General features: G+C 42.5%; 1 long non-coding RNA gene across 1 annotated transcript in view; it reads left to right on the forward strand.

Annotated features, from left to right (window-relative positions):
• LOC122405361 overlaps positions 1-1534 on the forward strand; it is a 28077-nt gene extending 26543 nt beyond the window's left edge. Inside the window, exon 3 of the long non-coding RNA XR_006259758.1 lies at positions 1467-1534. This is a non-coding gene — a long non-coding RNA (uncharacterized LOC122405361). The remainder of the gene's footprint in view (positions 1-1466) is intronic.
• The last annotated feature ends 8378 nt before the right edge of the window (positions 1535-9912 follow it).

Consider the following 9912-nt stretch of genomic DNA (forward strand, 5'->3'; position numbering starts at 1 on the left):
ATATGAACCTGCTCCATTACCCTCGTCGGGACGATAGAGAATCCGAAACGGAAGGAACACGCGGAAATTACTAACTTGTCGGAAAAAGCAGCGACCCGTGGGAGGTGGGAGGGATGGTTAGACGTTTCACGGTTGCTTTTTGGAATGCAATTCCTTTCTCTGCATGAACGTAGCGAGTAGCGCTGGTATTTCCCGTGGGGAACTTCAGATTGGAGATTACGATGCAGTTATCTTCCTTTAATCCGAGGACCCCTTTCCCTTCGCGATTATATATACGCATGTTGGTCCTGTAGCTCTTCGTTACCACTATACCTCTCGGGATCCATTCGTGCTTGTTAAGCCTCCGCGACCCGTGATATTGTCCGTCGCTCGATCAGAATTTCTCGATTGAGAGATCATCGTGGTCGCGATACTATGGAAACTGTGAGGATTTTTAGCGTTTATACGGCGCGAAGTGCAAACTAATTTGTTGGCGGAATCGATCTGTTGGAAAATTTATATGCTCGCGGAAAATACGCGTTAATTTCGGTCTGAGATTTGAGATTACGAGAACGAAATAGCTCCCTCTTTTTCAGAAATTACTGTATTCTTAGATTATAGTAATAGGGCACAAGGACTCTGCGGCAAGAGGAATTTAAATTTCTTTTTTAAACATCCCGTGCAACGTCTAGTTCGATCGGTATAATGTCAGTAAATAAATTGCCAATAAATAAAACTCATAGTCGTTCGAGTATTACCTGAAATATATTTTGCCATGTCTCCGACCGACTGAAGCGATGTCAGGTTGACGTGATTGGGGGTGATATTTACGATCGACCGTAGAAACGAAGTTAGAAATACGCTTTCGACGACGGCATACATAAATACAAATCCACGGGACGAGTAGCACAGACATGAATACCGATAATAACGCGCAACCATCGTCAATGCTCGTACGTATACACGTTGTGTGCATACGTACGCTCGCGGGCGAACAATAAGTGAAAATTCCAGAGCCGATAATGTCATCTGAGCCTCAATGCCGGGATCCAACGGTGTCCGTACACCGCAGACAAACATTTACATACACGCGAATGAATGCAAGCGCATCCAGCGATTTCGTGTATCCCATTATCGGAATATGAAAAATTCAGAGACTCCGTCGGGGGCTACGGAGTCTTATTTATATAGCGTCGGGTACGTTTGGGCAACTCTGATACACGTGTAAACCGTGCAACAAATCCAATGCATTCCGATCTAAAAATTGACAGAGACGAATACGTCGCATTACCGAAATATTATTTCAGTCCAAATTTATAATTAAAGTATACAACGATTAAAATTGTATATAATCTTTTTTTAATAGAGAAGGTAGAGGAAATATTGCTGGAAATTTAATCAGATCTTGTGGCCAGAATATAGAACTTAAATATAAATTTTCGATGAAATTCATTCAACCGCTAATATAAATATAATCTTGTTAATAGGTTCCTAGGTCACGAGATATTGGCGCCACCGACAATCGTCACTCAACTCTGCACGAGCGCAAGGTAGATGCGCAGAAGCCTATTCATCGTCCATTCTTACACGATGCAAGGTCGTCGCAGGTGTTTATGCTATGTGAGTAAATTGAAAATCCATTACTCTAACATTTTATGGTGGTGGTGACAGATTGTACAATGTTTAACTTGTTACTAACGAGAACAAAATTGGAGGAACCAGTCAAATTGCCCTCGAATGGAATTCAGAGTCAACGACGAGAGCTTTTAGAAAAGATAATTTCACTATTTGTCAAGATTTTGTATCGTATAAACTGATGATTAATAGTACTACCACTTGGAAAACGCGTTTATAGGCGAAAAGAAGGATTTCTCTCACATCGTAAACATAAATCACAGGCAATCTTTATAGCTTTGTGCAGTGCGGTATTTCTGGACAGTGTTTCTCAATCTTCTTTGCTCGTAGCCTCCTCCATTCGTAATTGCTGATCGCTGGTAAAAATAATACTATATAACAGAGTATATTAATGTGAAATGTAAAATAATTATGCTATAATATTTGCCAATGTTTAGCGGAAAGGCCTCTTTTTACAGTGTCAAAATAGATACAAGTTTCTGATAATATAGTGCGATGACGTCAAAGTTCATGACCTCGAAGTACAAAAGTGATTGATTTATATCTCTATGTATTTATAAATTAATGCCATTCGATTCTTCCTTCGAGATAGACAAAAATTAATATCTTCAGGAAGTATTTTGTCCATTCCTACGAGTGAAATACTTTCACCAGATCTTACCCTCGACAAATGTTTGCGTGACGTTGATTAATGGTTTCCAGCGTTAAACTGACCCGATCATTTATCAATATTCTCGGCGTAATGGAGCCTTTAATTTCAAATGTTCGAAATGTTCTGTACTAGAATTCTTGAAACCAAAATTTTGCTATTCGAATATTCAATCTTTGCATCAATTAAGATCGACAGATTATTGAACGCTGACGTAACGATTCGTCATTACCAAACGATGACCACTTCAATCGTACTTGAACAGGTATTTAAACCATGAATATTAAATTCATTTTCTCAGTTTCTATTAAAGAACCCTCAATTTTCGTTCGAAAATTCCAAGCAGCTCTCTTAAACGACCCCAGCAGTGAAACATTCTAGGGTTAAAGAGCCTGTCCTTTTCGTTTCTCAATCTATCAGCGACAACGATTTCCCGGCAATTAGGAGACTCGATCGACGCGAGAGAAAGGTCTATTAATGTCGTTCGATGGCCCCAGTTGGCCGAGAGATGGCGATCTCGATTTGTCCTGTGGTCCCTCGCGATTGGTCGGTGATTTTTCTGGCACTGAATCTAAAATCATTCTCTTTGCCTCCACGTCCCCCCACCCCTCTCTGTCCCCGACACCTCAAAGAGGAACAGCATTCGAAGTGTATTGTATTCGTCTCGCGCGTTTGCACCTTCCTCGCCATCTTCTCTTCCGTTTCGTTTAGGCCCCTGTACGGTATTCTAATCTTAGCCCGTCTTTCTCGGTCTCTTTCTTTTTCCCCGTAGCCCCTTCCCGCCCGTCTCTTTCGAACCTCGTCGCGGACCTGGAGTTACCCGGTCGCCGTCTTGCCACGTCGTCGGTTTCCATCATCGTTCTTTTCGATCCCCAGGGGCACCAGCGTCCCGTGTACGCGCGTTCGAAACTCCCGTCACGACCGGTCGAGCAGATTCGCGAAAGGCCTACCCCGTCCGATCGGCCGAAAAAGTGACGCACTCCTTTGGCTATTTACCCACCCACCGCCCGCTACGGCCAGCTCTCCATCCCTTATCCGTCGCAGAACCGCGGTGTTAGTGTCGTGTCATAGTGAAGCTGAGAAGTGACACGGTCTTCCGGTGTAACGACCTTCTCCTGTTGTACACGCCAGAGGAAAACGGCCAAGACTCGGGCTTCTGCCGCTTGTTGACCGAGTGTCTTCAAGCTGGAGCTGGCAAAGAGGGCTTTCGGCCTGAGGGGGTGAGTACTCCTTTCGCTTCTGCTTCTTCTTCGCCTTTTGTCCTCCTTTTTCCGCGATTCTGCTCCTTCTGTTTTCTATTTCTCTACTTATCCCACCCGACGTCCCGTCTTAATTTTTTGCTTCTCGAAGATAAGGGAACCGAGGCTTACTCGATCCCGATTTCGTGCGGGCCCCGAGTACCCGCGATCAGCCCGATTCCCACCGGCGTTCGTACAATGAAACGTAATTTAATCCTTGTACGTAACAGTCTACAGAAATTGGAGGTCCTACTTTGTTAAATCGTCTTCAGTTTTCAACAAATTTTATTCTATGATAAAATTATTCTTCTACGATAAACTGAACGAAATAAATTACAAGTCGGTCGTACCAATGGACATAAATAACCCAAGAATTCATGCTGTGCACGCCCATAGGCGTTCGTCGAACGTACCAAGCGAATACGACCACAGGCTTTCCGTACGTTCCAATTTCAAACACCTTCCGACTCCAAACGGAACGCAGTTTAGTCCCATGTCGCTTTTCGTTTTTCATCCCTGTGTCGCACAGTCTACTCGACGTCTAAATAAGAGGATAAAGCCGTGACGGTATTCGCGAATAAGGCAAAAAACGCGACTGGTAGCGGCTTAAAGTACCGCCTTCGCCGCCGTAGGCGTCAAAAGAAGAAGGGACTTAGACTTGCGCTGCTTGTTGACCGAGTATCTTGAAGACGCTGCCGCTGCCGGTGAAAAGCCCTTTCGGGGCGCAAATACTCCTTCTTGCTCCCCTGGTTCTACCCTTATCGCCTCCTATCCACTTTGATTTCTTACGTCTCGTAAATTCCCGTGACCGTTCCGCAATATTTATCGTTCCTCTTAGTTTCCTCGATTGCCGCTCCACACGTCCTTCTTTCGCCGATTGTCGTGCCATTTGCGCCGATAATCGGTTCTCTAAGCCTTTCGCCACACCTTGATCGACGTTCAATTAGTATCTTAACCCTCTATTGCGCAGGGCAGTCGTGGAATTCGTGGAAGGTTCACCGAGATTTGCGCCTGCTATGTAGCTCTGCAAATTCTGCAACATTAATTAAATTATCAGCTAACTGGAATTAGTTTCACTTTTGATTTCATATTTTGATCGACAGAACGCTGCCTACGATCACAGAGTTATTCGAAACCTCCGGAGGTTTGTCATTCATTGGAAACTTTTTTTTGTCGAATATCGATGTTGAAAAATTGGATTTTGGCTATGAAACCTCGCGTTTCGAGCTATTGTACAACGCGTTGACTTCGAGGACGACGATAGGTGGGGAGGGGGGAGGGCACGGCGACGATGAAAAATCGTCAGAGTTCCAGGCGGCCGTTCGATCTGACAGACAGCACTACATTTTGGCAATTCACCCCGGCAGGTGAATAACGTTCTTGGCAATGCAGTGCAAAGCAACGTCGACGGCAATTTGATTGGTCTCCTAAACGTATGCGCGTACATGCGACTCGGCGACCTGTTTCTGACGTCTGTTTCACGCGGTATTGTCGACGTCGTTTAAGCGAAAACGCATTATACACGTATGAGCAAAGCCGAGGCGAAACAAGGCGCGAACAGCTGGCAAAGTGCTTGGCTCCTTGTTCGCGAGGAACAGCGCAAACTGCCAGACTTCGGTTTTCATATAACTTTGCACGAATGGACATTGGACCAACTTAAGAACTATACAATATTTCATTGTTGCTTATCGACGTTAACCTTTGAACCGGTGTACTCGGTCGTGAGGTATTGTTCAAGATGCTCGAGATACTTTATTTTATTTATTCGCGCGAAGGTAAGTTTCAAACTGTACTGGGAAATGAAAAATATTCGTGGTGCGTAACGAGGCAACGAGTTTCATTTATCGTAAGTAAATTTCACTTTAAGAATAGGACATTTGCTGGGGCAAATCTTTATCCGATCAACGAACAAAGAATACCGAATAATATTCATTTATTCGTTATTCTCGGATTCTAAATAATTTGCTTTCCCCGCGAATAAATTTCGTCTGAGGAGCAAGATTGCGTTCGTTCGTTCGACTGAACTTTTTAGTTTGTAAATAACGATAGAAGAAAGTTGTTCGTACTGCGCGGAATGAAATGTAAAGTTACGGACGAGGCACGAAGGAATAAATTTCTACCTTGATAGAACTTTGTACAGAAAATATTCTCGTTTACAGCATTAATTCCTGGGAATTTAATTACATTACAAATTAACGAGCGACGGAACAAAAATTGTGATTATCGCGTTATTTCCGAGATTTATAATAATATAATTGAATTTCAAATTTTTAAATTTTACTGTATGAAATTGTGACGGAATAAAATGTTACTAACGATGCTAAATTTAATAATACTGACATGATTTTTGTATTTCGTTCAAAAATCATTTAAACTCATTTCAGTTACTGATTATTCAATCCAGTTAGAATCTACACATTTTTGCTACAAATTATTTTATAAATGAAATTCTAAGACTTTATTCTTGAAGGACATAGTCGGTATGTATGTAACTTCATATCATTACTTTTGACCAAGGGATTAGCAGGTATATGCTTAAAAGACATTTAGGGTCACTAACTATGAATTAATACTACACATAATCTATTTATATTTGACCTCATAAAAACGTCTCCTGAGGAATGTGTGCCAGTAATTATGAAAGTAGCTCGACTGAAAAGTCTGAAAAAGAAAGTGTTCGTTCACTAAGTACATGAGAATCATAATATACAAAACTATGTTTAGGTGCTGAAAAATATTTGAAAGGATTAAAACTATCCTTTGAAGAAATTAAGGTTACTATTTTATATTTATGTTTCTTTGAATTTGTACAAGTATTGCTTGTTCTTTGAATAGAACTTGTGAATTAATTTCGAATTTATCAAATAATCTTCTACGATTTTGGCACGGTTGGCTTCCCAGCGAAACAGCCACGCTAAGTTAATTATTAAATGCATCAACGTGACCGTCGTGCTTCGCAGTTTATCATGCCGCTTAGTTGCTATAGTATAGCGCGGACAAAATCTCTCCAATCAACGGTCCACGAAAATGCTGAAAGGTTATAGTCGATCGAAAGCTTTTGCAGTAGCAATTACGTTACGGAGCCATTTAGAAGCACTCGAGACTTCGAAGGTAAAAAATCATGAGGTCTCTATTATATGCAAAAAAATAGGTTATTTCAAATTTCGATTATTTACAATTGGACATTTTTTGTATGATGTAACTAGATTAGATAACTCGGTTATTTTAAGTCAGATTTTTGTCATTCTGAATATAATTCTTTCTACCTGGAATTCAGAAGAAAAAGTCTGTTTTGTCAATATTTTAGTCTCCTTTAAGGAATATTGAAGATAACGCTATAGATGTATCGGTTGTATTATTCAATTAAAGTCACGTGTCTCAGTGACATTAAATTACCGTCAGGCTTATATAAGAACCTTAAATCAGAGTTATGTAACAACTTTTAGTAAGAATGCATGCGTCGTTACATGCTTCTTTTGCATATCATTATAACGTAGATCGATTACGATACAGTAGAACGTCCTAATAAAATTGTGAGTTTCTTCACTCAAACTACCACTCTATTTCAACAAATGATGCCACTGATACTGTGATGACCTTCTTTAAAGTTTGATCACCTATTTCTCAAGCATCCTTTACGCGTTAAAAAGAAAAAAAAGCAAAAAATTGTAAAATATTCGAATAGTTCCGGCGCCAGGTATAAGCGCAAGCGAGATTTGTGCGCGACGACGAAGTCAACGCACCCCCTCCTGTACCCCCGACTCGATGTTTCCCTTTTACGCGACAGGATCGATTCTCAAGTCGTTCGATAATCGAAAGTTCTCGATAGACCCGTGCCTTTCCAACATTTACGGCCACGCCGCGGGAAGATGAAGCGACTGTACGTGAATCGGCGGTGTATAGAGCAGGACGCGACGAAGAGGGGGCGGGAGGGGGCTGAGAAGGACCGAGAGAGACGGCCCAGGATGGGTTGCAGAGGGCGGAAGGGACGTATTGCAGGGGCCTAGCAGGTACGACGATGCATTTAATAATTAACTCGCTGGATACACGACGATGGATGTCTGACGGGGTTTCGCCGGGGGGCCCTCGACGCGTGCAGGGGTCCGGGTAAGGGGGGAGGGGGTGGTTTGTTGCAGGAATATAGCGCTGGAAGGGCGAAGCGAAGTAGGAGGAGGTCAGAGGAGAATGGTGGTCTGGAGGAAAGTGGGGTGGGTTGGCGATGGGGATGAGGGAAAGGGGTAGGTGCTTGGGGTAGGTAGGAAGGTTGGCAGCCGGAATGGCTCTCGTGGATGCTGCGCGACGATCAATACACCACGTGATGCCACGCGTCACGTCCCCCTCTCCCTCCTTCTCGCTCTCTGTCTGTCACTCCGTTCTCTTTTTCTCCTTTGCTTGTTCCTTCTTTTTCAGTCTCTATTATAGTCTGTCTGTTCCCTCTTTGTTCCTCTCTCTCTCTTTCTGCTCCCGTTTCCACTCGTTCTCTTACTCCATCTTGATCTCTCTCCCCCTCGTCGGCCCCCCTCGCCTTTCTTTCGCTCGGCACTCTTCTCTTTGTCACGTTTCTCTGACTCTCCTCTCCGTATACCTCTCATTTTTTCTTCCTAATTGTACTCGCGGTTTCTTTTTCCCTTCGTTATTGTCTCCACTTTTTCTTACCCTATTTAATTTAATCGTCTCACGCCGTCCTCCTCTTTCGTCTTGTCCCGTCGTCCGTCCCTAAACCCTTTCCCTCCCCAATTCCGCGAATGATTTTATTTCCCTTCGACCTCCATCTTATCTTCCTGCGAGTCTTTCGCGGTCGACGCGTCTCTCGTTTTCTCTCGTTTTCATTCCGCGATCTCTTTCAACTCTCGAACGTTTGCTATCTTTACCTCCTGCGCGCTCGCGATTCTCCCTCCCCTCTTCGCCAACCCCACCACCATCGCCATCAGGCGGTTACAACCCCTGTAATTCATCCGAGCCTCCCGACGTAACGACGCGCTCGAAGATGACGGCGCGTTGTTTTATTTTCGTTTCGTTTTTTTCTCCTCATTTTATTTTCGTTTCTCCCGCGCGGAAAATCACTCTTCCTGAAAATTCGCGCCGATCCACAATGGACCAGACGCGAGTTGCCCGGTGGATAATAGGCACACGTCACGGCACTAGACATTTTCAGGGAAATACTATATTTGGAAAAATAATTTTCGGTACAGAATTCTAATTATTTTGACGGGTAATTAAATTGGACGGTAAACCAAATTACATCTGTCGAGCATTAATTATATATTTCTCAAGAACAAATTAACGTGTCCAAACAAAATTTTAGAAATGCTAACGCAAGAGATACGAAGATTTTATCTGTGTTGCATTGGTATTAATTTCCACGTATCCTATTTTTCTTCCAGTGATATAATTTATCCCGCATTACGTGACCTGAAATACAGTTTTTACGTCTGAAAAATTTCTGAAAACTGGGTAAAAACATTTTACATCGTTTAATCGATACTTGCCCAATTATTATTATTAATGAAATGTATTATTGATGTTCAATTTGTCCAAAATATTACAAAAAACAAAGGTTAAAACAAATCTTTTGATTTCCTCGATTTTTTATTATTACGCCCCTTCGTTTTGTTCCCACGTTATCGACCGAGCCATTCCATTTCGCTCGTGTTTTCAATGGGCGCGTGTCGTGACGAGTGCGCGATTCGTATTTCGCGCGAGACAAACGACACCGATCGCCCCGCGGCGATTGCCGCGCTTTCGCGAATCTTGTCGCACAAAGTCCCTAGATATACAAAGCACCGACATAGATTAAGGGGGGAAACCCCGTGCGGCGCGTTGAAAAGTAGGCGGTTTTTCGAATGTTTTTGTTGAGGAAACTATGCACTCGATCCTTTTGAAAATGTCAGAGTACCTACTACGCTCGTAAGCTAACGAAAACAAATATTTTTTGGCGGAATAATACACTTGAAACAATGGAAAAATAGATTCGTGCGTAGGAGCTGCAATCCTTTCGCGATACCGAAAGACAAATATTATGGAAACATTATAAAGGTAGTATCCACAACCTTGAGACGAGTAAGTACATTTGCAGTAGATGCTGGTTAAAGTGTAATCGTTTGCCTAACACATCAGGAACTTCGATCGCTCTTGCGGAAGAGCAAACTGAAACTTCCAACAGTTGTTTTACGCCATTGGAAGTTCGAGATAATAACGTTGATTTCGGTGAAAGCGTGGTTGAAAGTTCTGCAAAATTTTGTGACAAAATATGCGTTTGCACAAACATTGGCAGTCTAGTTACAACGAGTAGGGTGCTTGGAATTGAATGTAGTCTTCGTAAGATCACATTTATAGTAAATAAGCAGAAAAAAAACTTTGTTTACATTTGACCGTTAGTCTATGAGCTACGACGTAATTTTAGACCCCGGC

The sequence above is a fragment of the Colletes gigas genome, unplaced genomic scaffold (genome assembly GCF_013123115.1).
Source record: "Colletes gigas isolate AHSC1104 unplaced genomic scaffold, ASM1312311v1 Colletes_gigas_Sc00004, whole genome shotgun sequence".
Taxonomy (NCBI): Eukaryota; Metazoa; Arthropoda; class Insecta; order Hymenoptera; family Colletidae; genus Colletes; species Colletes gigas.